This window comes from Lissotriton helveticus, chromosome 7 (assembly GCF_964261635.1).
Source record: "Lissotriton helveticus chromosome 7, aLisHel1.1, whole genome shotgun sequence".
Taxonomy (NCBI): Eukaryota; Metazoa; Chordata; class Amphibia; order Caudata; family Salamandridae; genus Lissotriton; species Lissotriton helveticus.
In genome coordinates, this window is record NC_136068.1 from 1282921141 (window position 1) to 1282929860 (window position 8720).

Here is an 8720-nt window from a genome sequence, read left to right on the forward strand (position 1 = left end):
TTTTGGGTGTTTGATTGCCAGTAGTATATCTGGAAACCTGACACTCGTGGGCTTTCCAAACCTACTACTGCCAATATTTGTAAATTCCAGACAGTAGTAAATTTCCATCAGTTCAAGGTGGAGTAATATGAGTGCGAATTTACAACTTTTTTGGTAAAGTGGTCAAAATATGTTTAGGTTTCTGATACAAAAAATAAAAACATCAAACCTGTTAGTGAAATCGGGACGATGGGAAAAACCAACAAATACATACCAAACCAAATTCTGGGCCTACCAAGCAAAGAATGCATGTATTTGTGGGTGCACAATCGAAACACCACCGCTGGAGCTACGCCCGTTTACAATGTTTCTAATTTGTAATCCGACAACCACATTGACACAAAACGTTATCACACGTTTGTCTCGATTTGTGAACAAATCGTGCACGTACCTCAAGTATGTAATGGTTTAGATTTCACTGTCAACTATTGCTTGTTATATCAAGCACAAATTATAGTTGCAGATTATTTTTATTGTAAATGGTAGCCCTACATGTATCACTTCATAACATCTACCGCGGTCACTTACTGGTGGGTGGGTTATATATGCGGCCCATGTCCGATTTTGAAATCTGCACAGAGCAAGGGGTGTACCGATCACAGAGCATGGTAGGGCGATGTGGCTTAAAAACATTTGTCCTCATAAGAAAACGCTGGTGGCGGTCAACTGATCAAGGCCGAGGCAATCAATGGGATGGGAGACACAAACTCTGGAGTTTAGTGGTGCTGAATTCGACATTAAAGCCGGGCATGAAATAATGGGAGGGCTAATGTGCGCAAGGGAAGTCAGTGTATCCGTGGGTGTGAGCTGGGGTGTCATGAGGAAGCAAGGTTCTAAATAAGGATCTTGTTAAGTCTCCTCTACATAAAGCTCAATGTTGGGCCCTGGATCATAAAGCCGGCAACCCTTTCTGCCTCCTCTGACTCATCACCCCTTCCCCCGGTTTCCTCGTCCACCCGGTGCATTCACGCACCGCCTTCCAATGCACTTTACCAACAGGCACTAAGGGTTCACCTCTGAGGGATACTCGTTAATACTCAATAAGCTCCTGGCCCCTACTCGCGATCACTCTGCTGCCCCTCACTCGCGATTCCCTCCCATGGCGCTATTTATCCATCAGTCTGCACTCGCTACCTTTTTTGGAAGAGTCGTGCGGACCCTTAAGCTCAACACATCACCCTATAATAAGAACTCCCTCACCAGTACTGCGTAAACATAGGCAGTCACATACCGTCTCCCCCAGGGGGACTCACTTCTCCGGCCGCCGCTCCCTCTTGTCGCAGCTTCCGCTCTGTCTCAGACAGTTCGAGACGTCAGCTCTCGCGAGAACTGGTAGGAAAATTGGAGCGATTGCGCGAGACCACAGGAAAAGGGAGACGAGCAGTCGCCCCCTCCTTGCTGGCTACTCCTGCGCAAGACAGAAAATGCATCGATAGGAACAGCCTCTGTGAGGACTGTGGGCGTAGTCCTGAAAGCCTCCGTCTTTGCAGACATATTGGGGTCAGGCAGGAAATCCTGGTTGTTTTGGGCGGAGGTTCGTGAGGCGAAAGGGAAGAAACTATGACGTTTGGCCTGACCCCAGCATGGACGTGCCTAGTGCCCATGTCCAGTACATATTTTACTTTTTAGACTAGAGCATTGGTGCCTATTTTCTTCTTGTGTGTAATGAGCAACGATTGAGGTCGAATTGCTGTCCAACATCTGAATCATCTGAACAGCAATGAGAACACACCTATAACGATGTGGTATAAAAAAGGACTGTAAAGTGATTACCTAAGATAAAAACAAATTACACATTACGCATAAATAAAGCACATACATTACAGTAAGCAACAGTATTTTAAGGGGACCCTTGCAGGCACTTAAAAAGAAGCATTTGCAATGCAATAGGTCTCGCATTAGGAAAATGTGAGCTATTGGTATTGTAAATGACAATCTATTTTAATATGTGTTGGCTTTGAAAATATATACATTAATAGCATTGTTATTCACAAAGCCAATAGCTTTCCTAATGCGAGTCCTATTGGCTATGGTAATGCTTGTTGGCAGCAAGCAAGGACAGTGCTGTTGTGGTGCAGTGATGCTGTTGTGGTGCTGAGTGATGATGTGGTTGGGCTGAGTGATGTGGTGGTGCATTAGAGTGATGTGGTGGTGTATTAGAGTGATGTGGTGGTGTCCTAGAGTGATATGGTGGTGTCCCTAGTGTTGTGTGGTGTTCAGCAGTGTGAGGCGTGCAGCAGTGTGTGGCGTGCAGCAGTGTGTGGCGTGCAGCAGTGTGTGGCTTGCAGCAGTGTGTGGCGTGCAACAGTGTGAGGCGTGCAGCAGTGTGTGGCGTGCAGCAGTGTGAGGCATGCAGCAGTCTGAGTAATGCAGCAGTGTGCATCATGCAGAAGTGTGAGGCGTGCAGCAGTGTGAGGCATGCAGCAGTGTGTGGCGTACCGCAGCTTGTGGCTGCAGCAGTGTGCGGCGTGCAGCAGTGTGCAGCAGTGTGAGGCGTGCAGCAGTGTGAGACGTGCAGCAGTGTGTGGCATGCAGCAGTGTGTGGCATGCAGCAGTGTGTCATGCAGCAGTGTGAGGCGTGCAGCAGTGTGAGGCATGCGACAGTGTGCAGCATGCAGCAGTGTGAGTAATGCAGCAGTGTGCAGCAGTGTGAGGCGTGCAGCAGTGTGAGGCATGCAGCAGTGTGCATTGTGGCGTGCAGCAGTGTGAGGCGTGCAGCAATGTGAGGCTTGCAGCAGTGTGCGGCGTGCAGCAGTGTGAGGCATGCAGCAGTGCAAGGCATGCAGCAGTGCAAGACGTGCAGCAGTGTGAGGCGTGCAGCAGTGTGTGTGGCGTGCAGCAGTGTGTGGCGTGCATCAGTTTGAGGCATTGCAGCAGTGTGAGGCATGCAGCAGTGTGGCATGCAGCAGTGTGAGGCGTGCAGCAGTGTGAGGCGTGCAGCAGTGTGTGGCGTGCAGCACTGTGCAGCATGCAGCAGTGTGAGTAATGCAGCAGTGTGCAGCAGTGTGAGGCGTGCAGCAGTGTGAGGCGTGCAGCAGTGTGAGGCATGCAGCAGTGTGAGCAATGCAGCAGTGTGCAGCGTGCAGCAGTGTGAGGCATGCAGCAGTGTGAGGTGTGCAGCATGCAGCAGAGTAAGATGTGCAGCAGTGTGAGGCATGCAGCAGTGTGTGGCATGCAGTAGTGTGTGGCATGCAGCAGTGTGTGGCGTGCAGCAGTGTGTCGTGCAGCAGTGTGCAGCATGCAGCAGTGTGAGGCGTGCAGCAGTGTGAGGCGTGCAGCAGTGTGTGGCGGTCAGCTGTGTGTGGCGTGCAGCAGTGTAAGGCGTGCAGCAGTGTGAGGTGTGCAGCAGTGTGAGGCGAGCAACAGTTTGAGGCGTGCAGCAGTGTGCAGCATGCAGCAGTGAGTAATGCAGCAGTGTGCAGCGTGCCGCAGTGTGAGGCGTGCAGCAGTGTGAGGCGTGCAGCAGTGTGAGGCATGCAGCAGTGTGAGGCTTTTATCAGTGTGTGGCATGCAGCAGTGTGAGGCATGCATCAGTGTGAGGCGTACAGCAGTGTGAGGCGTGCAGCAGTGTGAGGCATGCAGCAGTGTGAGGCGTTTATCAGTGTGTGGCATGCAGCAGTGTGCAGCATGCAGCAGTGTGAGGCGTGCAGCTGTGTGAGGCGTGCAGCAGTGTGAGGCGTGCAGCAGTGTGTGGCGTACAGCAGTGTGCAGCATGCAGCAGTGTGAGTAATGCAGCAGTGTGTAGTAGTGTAAGGCGTGCAGCAGTGTGAGGCGTGCAGCTGTGTGAGGCATTTAGCAGTGTGTGGTGTGCAGCAGTGTGCGGCATGCAGCAGTGTGAGGCCTGCAGCAGTGTGAGGCATGCAGCAGTGTGAGGCGAGCAGCAGTGTGGCGTGCAGCAGTATGTGGTGTGCAGCAGTACGTGGCGTGCAGCAGTGTGAAGCGTGCAGCAGTGTGAGGCATGCAGCAGTGTGAGGCGTGCAGCAGTGTGTGGCATGCAGCAGTGTGCAGCATGCAGCAGTGTGAGTAATGCAGCAGTGTGCAGCAGTGTGAGGCGTGCAGCAGTGTGCAGCATGCAGCAGTATGAGAAATGCAGCAGTGTCAGGTGTGCAGCAGTGTGAGGCGTGCAGCAGTGTGAGGCGTGCTGCAGTGTGAGGCGTTTGGCAGTGTGAGGCGTGCTGCAGTGTGTGACATGCAGCAGTGTGTGGCGTGCAGCAGTGTGAGGTGTTTAGCAGTGTGAGACGTGCAGCAGCGTGAGGCGTGCAGCAGTGTGAGGCGTGCAGCAGTGTGAGGAGTGCAGCAGTGTGCAGCATGCAGCAGTGTGAGTAATGCAGCAGTGTGCAGCGTGCAGCAGTGTGAGGCGTGAGGCGTGCAGCAGTGTGAGGTGTGCAGCAGTGTGAGGCCTGCAGTAGTGTGTGGCGTGCAGCAGTGTGTGGCGTGCAGCAGTGTGTCGTGCAGCAGTGTGCAGCATGCAGCAGTGTGAGGCGTGCAGCAGTGTGAGGCATGTAGCAGTGTGTGGCGTACATCAGTGTGTGGTGTGCAGCAGTGTGTGGCATGCAGCAGTGTGCAGCAGTGTGAGGCGTGCAGCAGTGTGAGGCGTGCAGCAGTGTGAGGCGTGCAACAGTGTGGCGTGCAGCAGTGTGTGGCGTGCAGCAGTGTGAGGCTGCAGCAGTGTGAGGCATGCAGCAGTTTGAGGCATGCAGCAGTGTGAGGCGTGCAGCAGTGCGAGGCGTGCAGCATTGTGAGGCGTGCAGCAGTGTGCAGCATGCAGCAGTGTGAGTAATGTAGCAGTGTGCAGCATGCAGCAGTGTGAGGCGTGCAGCAGTGTGGCGTGCAGCAGTGTGAGGCATGCAGCAGTGTGAGGCGTGCAGCAGTGTGAGGCATGCAGCAGTGTGTGGCGTCCAGCAGTGTGCAGCATGCAGCAGTGTGAGTAATGCAGCAGTGTGCAGTAGTGTAAGGCGTGCAGCAGTGTGAGGCGTGCAGCTGTGTGAGGCGTTTAGCAGTGTGTGGCGTGCAGCAGCGTGTGGCATGCAGCAGTGTGAGGCGTGCAGCAGTGTGAGGCGTGCAGCAGTGTGAGACGTGCAGCAGTGTGGCGTGCAGCAGTATGTGGTGTGCAGCAGTATGTGGCGTGCAGCAGTGTGAGGCGTGCAGCAGTGTGAGGCGAGCAGCAGTGTGTGGCATGCAGCAGTGTGCAGCATACAGCAGTGTGAGTAATGCAGCAGTGTGCAGCAGTGTGAGGCGTACAGCAGTGTGAGGCGTGCAGCAGTGTGAGGCGTGCAGCAGTGTGCAGCATGCAGCAGTATGAGAAATGCAGCAGTGTCAGGTGTGCAGCAGTGTGAGGCGTGCAGCAGTGTGAGGCGTGCTGCAGTGTGAGGCGTGCTGCAGTGTGAGGCGTGCTGCAGCGTGCAGCGTGCAGCAGTGTGAGGCGTGCAGCAGTGTGAGGAGTGCAGCAGTGTGCAGCATGCAGCAGTGTGAGTAATGCAGTAGTGTACAGCAGTGTGAGGCGTGCAGCAGTATGAGGCGTGCAGCAGTGTGAGGCGTACGGCAATGTGCAGCATGCAGCAGTGTGAGTAATGCAGCAGTGTGCAGCGTGCAGCAGTGTGAGGCATGAGGTGTGCAGCAGTGTGAGGTGTGCAGCAGTGTGGGGCCTGCAGTAGTGTGTGGCATGCAGCAGTGTGTCGTGGAGCAGTGTGCAGCATGCAGCAGTGTGAGGCGTGCAGCAGTGTGAGGTGTGCAGCAGTGTGTGGCGTACAGCAGTGTGTGGTGTGCAGCAGTGTGTGGCAAGCAGCAGTGTGCAGCAGTGTGAGGCGTGCAGCAGTGTGAGGCGTGCAGCAGTGTGAGGTGTGCAGCAGTGTGGCATGCAGCAGTGTGTGGCGTGCAGCAGTGTGAGGCGTGCAGCAGTGTGAGGCATGCAGCAGTTTGAGGCATGCAGCAGTGTGAGGCGTGCAGCAGTGTGAGGCGTGCAGCATTATGAGGCGTGCAGCAGTGTGCAGCATGCAGCAGTGTGAGTAATATAGCTGTGTGCAGCATGCAGCAGTGTGAGGCGTGCAGCAGTGTGAGGCATGCAGCAGTGTGAGGCGTTTAGCAGTGTGTGGAGTGTAGCAGTGTGTGGCGCGCAGCAGTGTGAGGCGTGCAGCAGTGTGAGGCGTGCAGCAGTGAGGCGTGCAGCAGTGTGAGGGGTGCAGCAGTGTGAGGCATGCAGCAGTGTGTGGCGTGCAGCAGTGTGTGGCGTGCAGCAGTGTGAGGCCTGCAGCAGTCTGAGGTGTGCAGCAGTGTGTGGCGTGCAGCAGTGTCTGGCATGCAGCAGTTTACAGCATGCAGCAGTGTGAGTAATGCAGCAGTGTGCAACAGTGTGAGGCGTGCAGCATTGTGAGGCGTGCAGCAGTGTGAGGCGTGCAGCAGTGTGCAGCATGCAGCAGTGTGAGTAATGCAGCAGTGTGCAGCGGGCAGCAGTGTAATGCGTGCAGCAGTGTGAGGCGTGCAGCAGTGTGAGGCGTGCAGCAATGTGAGGCGTGCAGCAGTGTGAGGCATGCAGCAGTGTGAGGCGTTTAGCAGTGTGTGGAGTGTAGCAGTGTGTGGCGCGCAGCAGTGTGAGGCGTGCAGCAGTGTGAGGCGTGCAGCAGTGAGGCGTTCAGCAGTGTGAGGGGTGCAGCAGTGTGAGGCATGCAGCAGTGTGTGGCGTGCAGCAGTGTGTGGCGTGCAGCAGTGTGAGGCCTGCAGCAGTCTGAGGTGTGCAGCAGTGTGTGGCGTGCAGCAGTGTGTGGCATGCAGCAGTTTACAGCATGCAGCAGTGTGAGTAATGCAGCAGTGTGCAACAGTGTGAGGCGTGCAGCATTGTGAGGCGTGCAGCAGTGTGAGGCGTGCAGCAGTGTGCAGCATGCAGCAGTGTGAGTAATGCAGCAGTGTGCAGCGGGCAGCAGTGTAATGCGTGCAGCAGTGTGAGGCGTGCAGCAGTGTGAGGCGTGCAGCAATGTGAGGCGTTTAGCAGTGTGTGGCGTGCAGCAGTGTGTGGCGTGCAGTAGTGTGAGGCCTGCAGCAGTGTGAAAATGTGGCGTGCAGCAGTGTGAGGCGTGCAGCAGTGTGTGGCATGCAGCAGTGTGCAGCATGCAGCAGTGTGAGTAATGCAGCAGTGTGCAGCAGTGTGAGACATGCAGCAGTGTGAGACATGCAGCAGTGTGAAGCATGCAGCAGTGTGAGTAAGTAGCAGTGTGCAGCGTACAGCAGTGTGAGGCGTGGAGCAGTGTGAGGCGTGCAGCAGTGTGAGGTGTGCAGCAGTGTGTGGCGTGCAGCAGTGTGAGGCGTGTAGCAGTGTGAAGCATGCAGCAGTGTGAGGCGTGCAGCAGTGCGAGGCGTGCAGCAGTGCGAGGCGTGCAGCAGAGTAAGGCGTGCAGCAGTGTGAGGCATGCAGCAGTGTGCGGCATGCAGCAGTGTGAGTAATGCAGCACTGTGCAGCAGTGTGCAGCAGTGTGAGGCGTGCAGCAGTGTGAGGCATGCGGCAGTGTGCAGCATGCAGCAGTGTGAGTAATGCAGCAGCGTGCAGGAGTGTGAGGCGTGCAGCAGTGTGAGGTGTGCAGCAGTGTGAGGCGTGCAGCAGTGCAATGCGTGCAGCAGTGCGAGGCGTGGAGCAGTGTGAGGCGTGCAGCAGTGTGAGGCGTGCAGCAGTGTGCAGCATGCAGCAGTGTGACTAATGCAGCAGTGGTATCAACAGAGGAATGGTCTTTGTGAGAGGATCAATAGATTGGTGAAGGGCACTATACACTGGCTTTCTCGAGAGGGGGGAATGCTTTGGACCTCGTTCAGGAAATGGTCCGTGCATGTCGGACAACTGTTCATGGTGGGAAGACCAAATCTCCTTTTGAGGTTATGCGTGGCAGAGTCCCGGGAACCAAGCTGGTTCCCTCTTGGGTGAAAAATCTATTTACTAAAAGTCTCACTGTGGGGACAGAAAGTGCTACTGTGAAAAGTTATAGGGGAATTTCAAAAGGTGATTTGGTAAAGGTCAAACCAGGAAGGGTTTCTAAGGGGTTAACAAAGTTTAGGGACCCTCTCTATGCCAAGGATGTTTTTCCTCACTATTTGTCCTTTCCAATGGGGAAAAATGGAACTTGAGGAGGGTCGCCTTATATCAAAGAAATGGTTCTCTGGCTTCTGACATTTCTTTGAAAGATTCTGTTAATTTTTCTCATACAGATAGGGGTAGTGGTTATACGATTACCTCTCCAGAAGAATGTATCTCATTCTCTTCTCCCTCTGACAGGATTTGTGATGGTGATGGTGATGTCTTGGATTCTGGTTTTCCTAGTTTTCGAAGCACCATCATTGATTCTTCTTCCCCTCAAGTATCTTCCTCTCATCTCAGTCATAAAATTCCAAGGTATCGTACACCACCTGTTTACCTAAATGACTATGTTTGCAATTAATGTTTTTGTATTCTATTTTTTACAAAGGAGGAAGATGTGTTGTAAACATATGATGCTACTTTCTTTATTTCCTCTCTATGAGTCTTTTCCTCTCTATGTACTGTCTTCATTCTAGAATTAGTGTGCTGACTTGCTAGGCTCTTGGTTCTGCTGTGACAGTTGGCAGACTGGTCAGCAGGCGTTGGGTCTGTATACTGCTGTGCTCCTGAATAAACCTTCTATACAACTCAACCTGTGTTGGAGCTCAACTTACTACACAAGGTC

At 54.0% G+C, this 8720-nt stretch overlaps 1 protein-coding gene across 2 annotated transcripts in view; it reads right to left on the reverse strand.

The window, feature by feature from the left end:
* GRB2 (growth factor receptor bound protein 2) overlaps positions 1-1546 on the reverse strand; it is a 260087-nt gene extending 258541 nt beyond the window's left edge. The window contains exon 1 of one of the 2 annotated variants that reach the window (XM_078654511.1): positions 1271-1546. The gene's annotated coding sequence lies outside the window, so the exon portion shown is untranslated. The remainder of the gene's footprint in view (positions 1-1270) is intronic. The other variant, XM_078654512.1, reaches the window with a different exon arrangement.
* Between the last annotated feature and the right edge of the window lie 7174 nt (positions 1547-8720).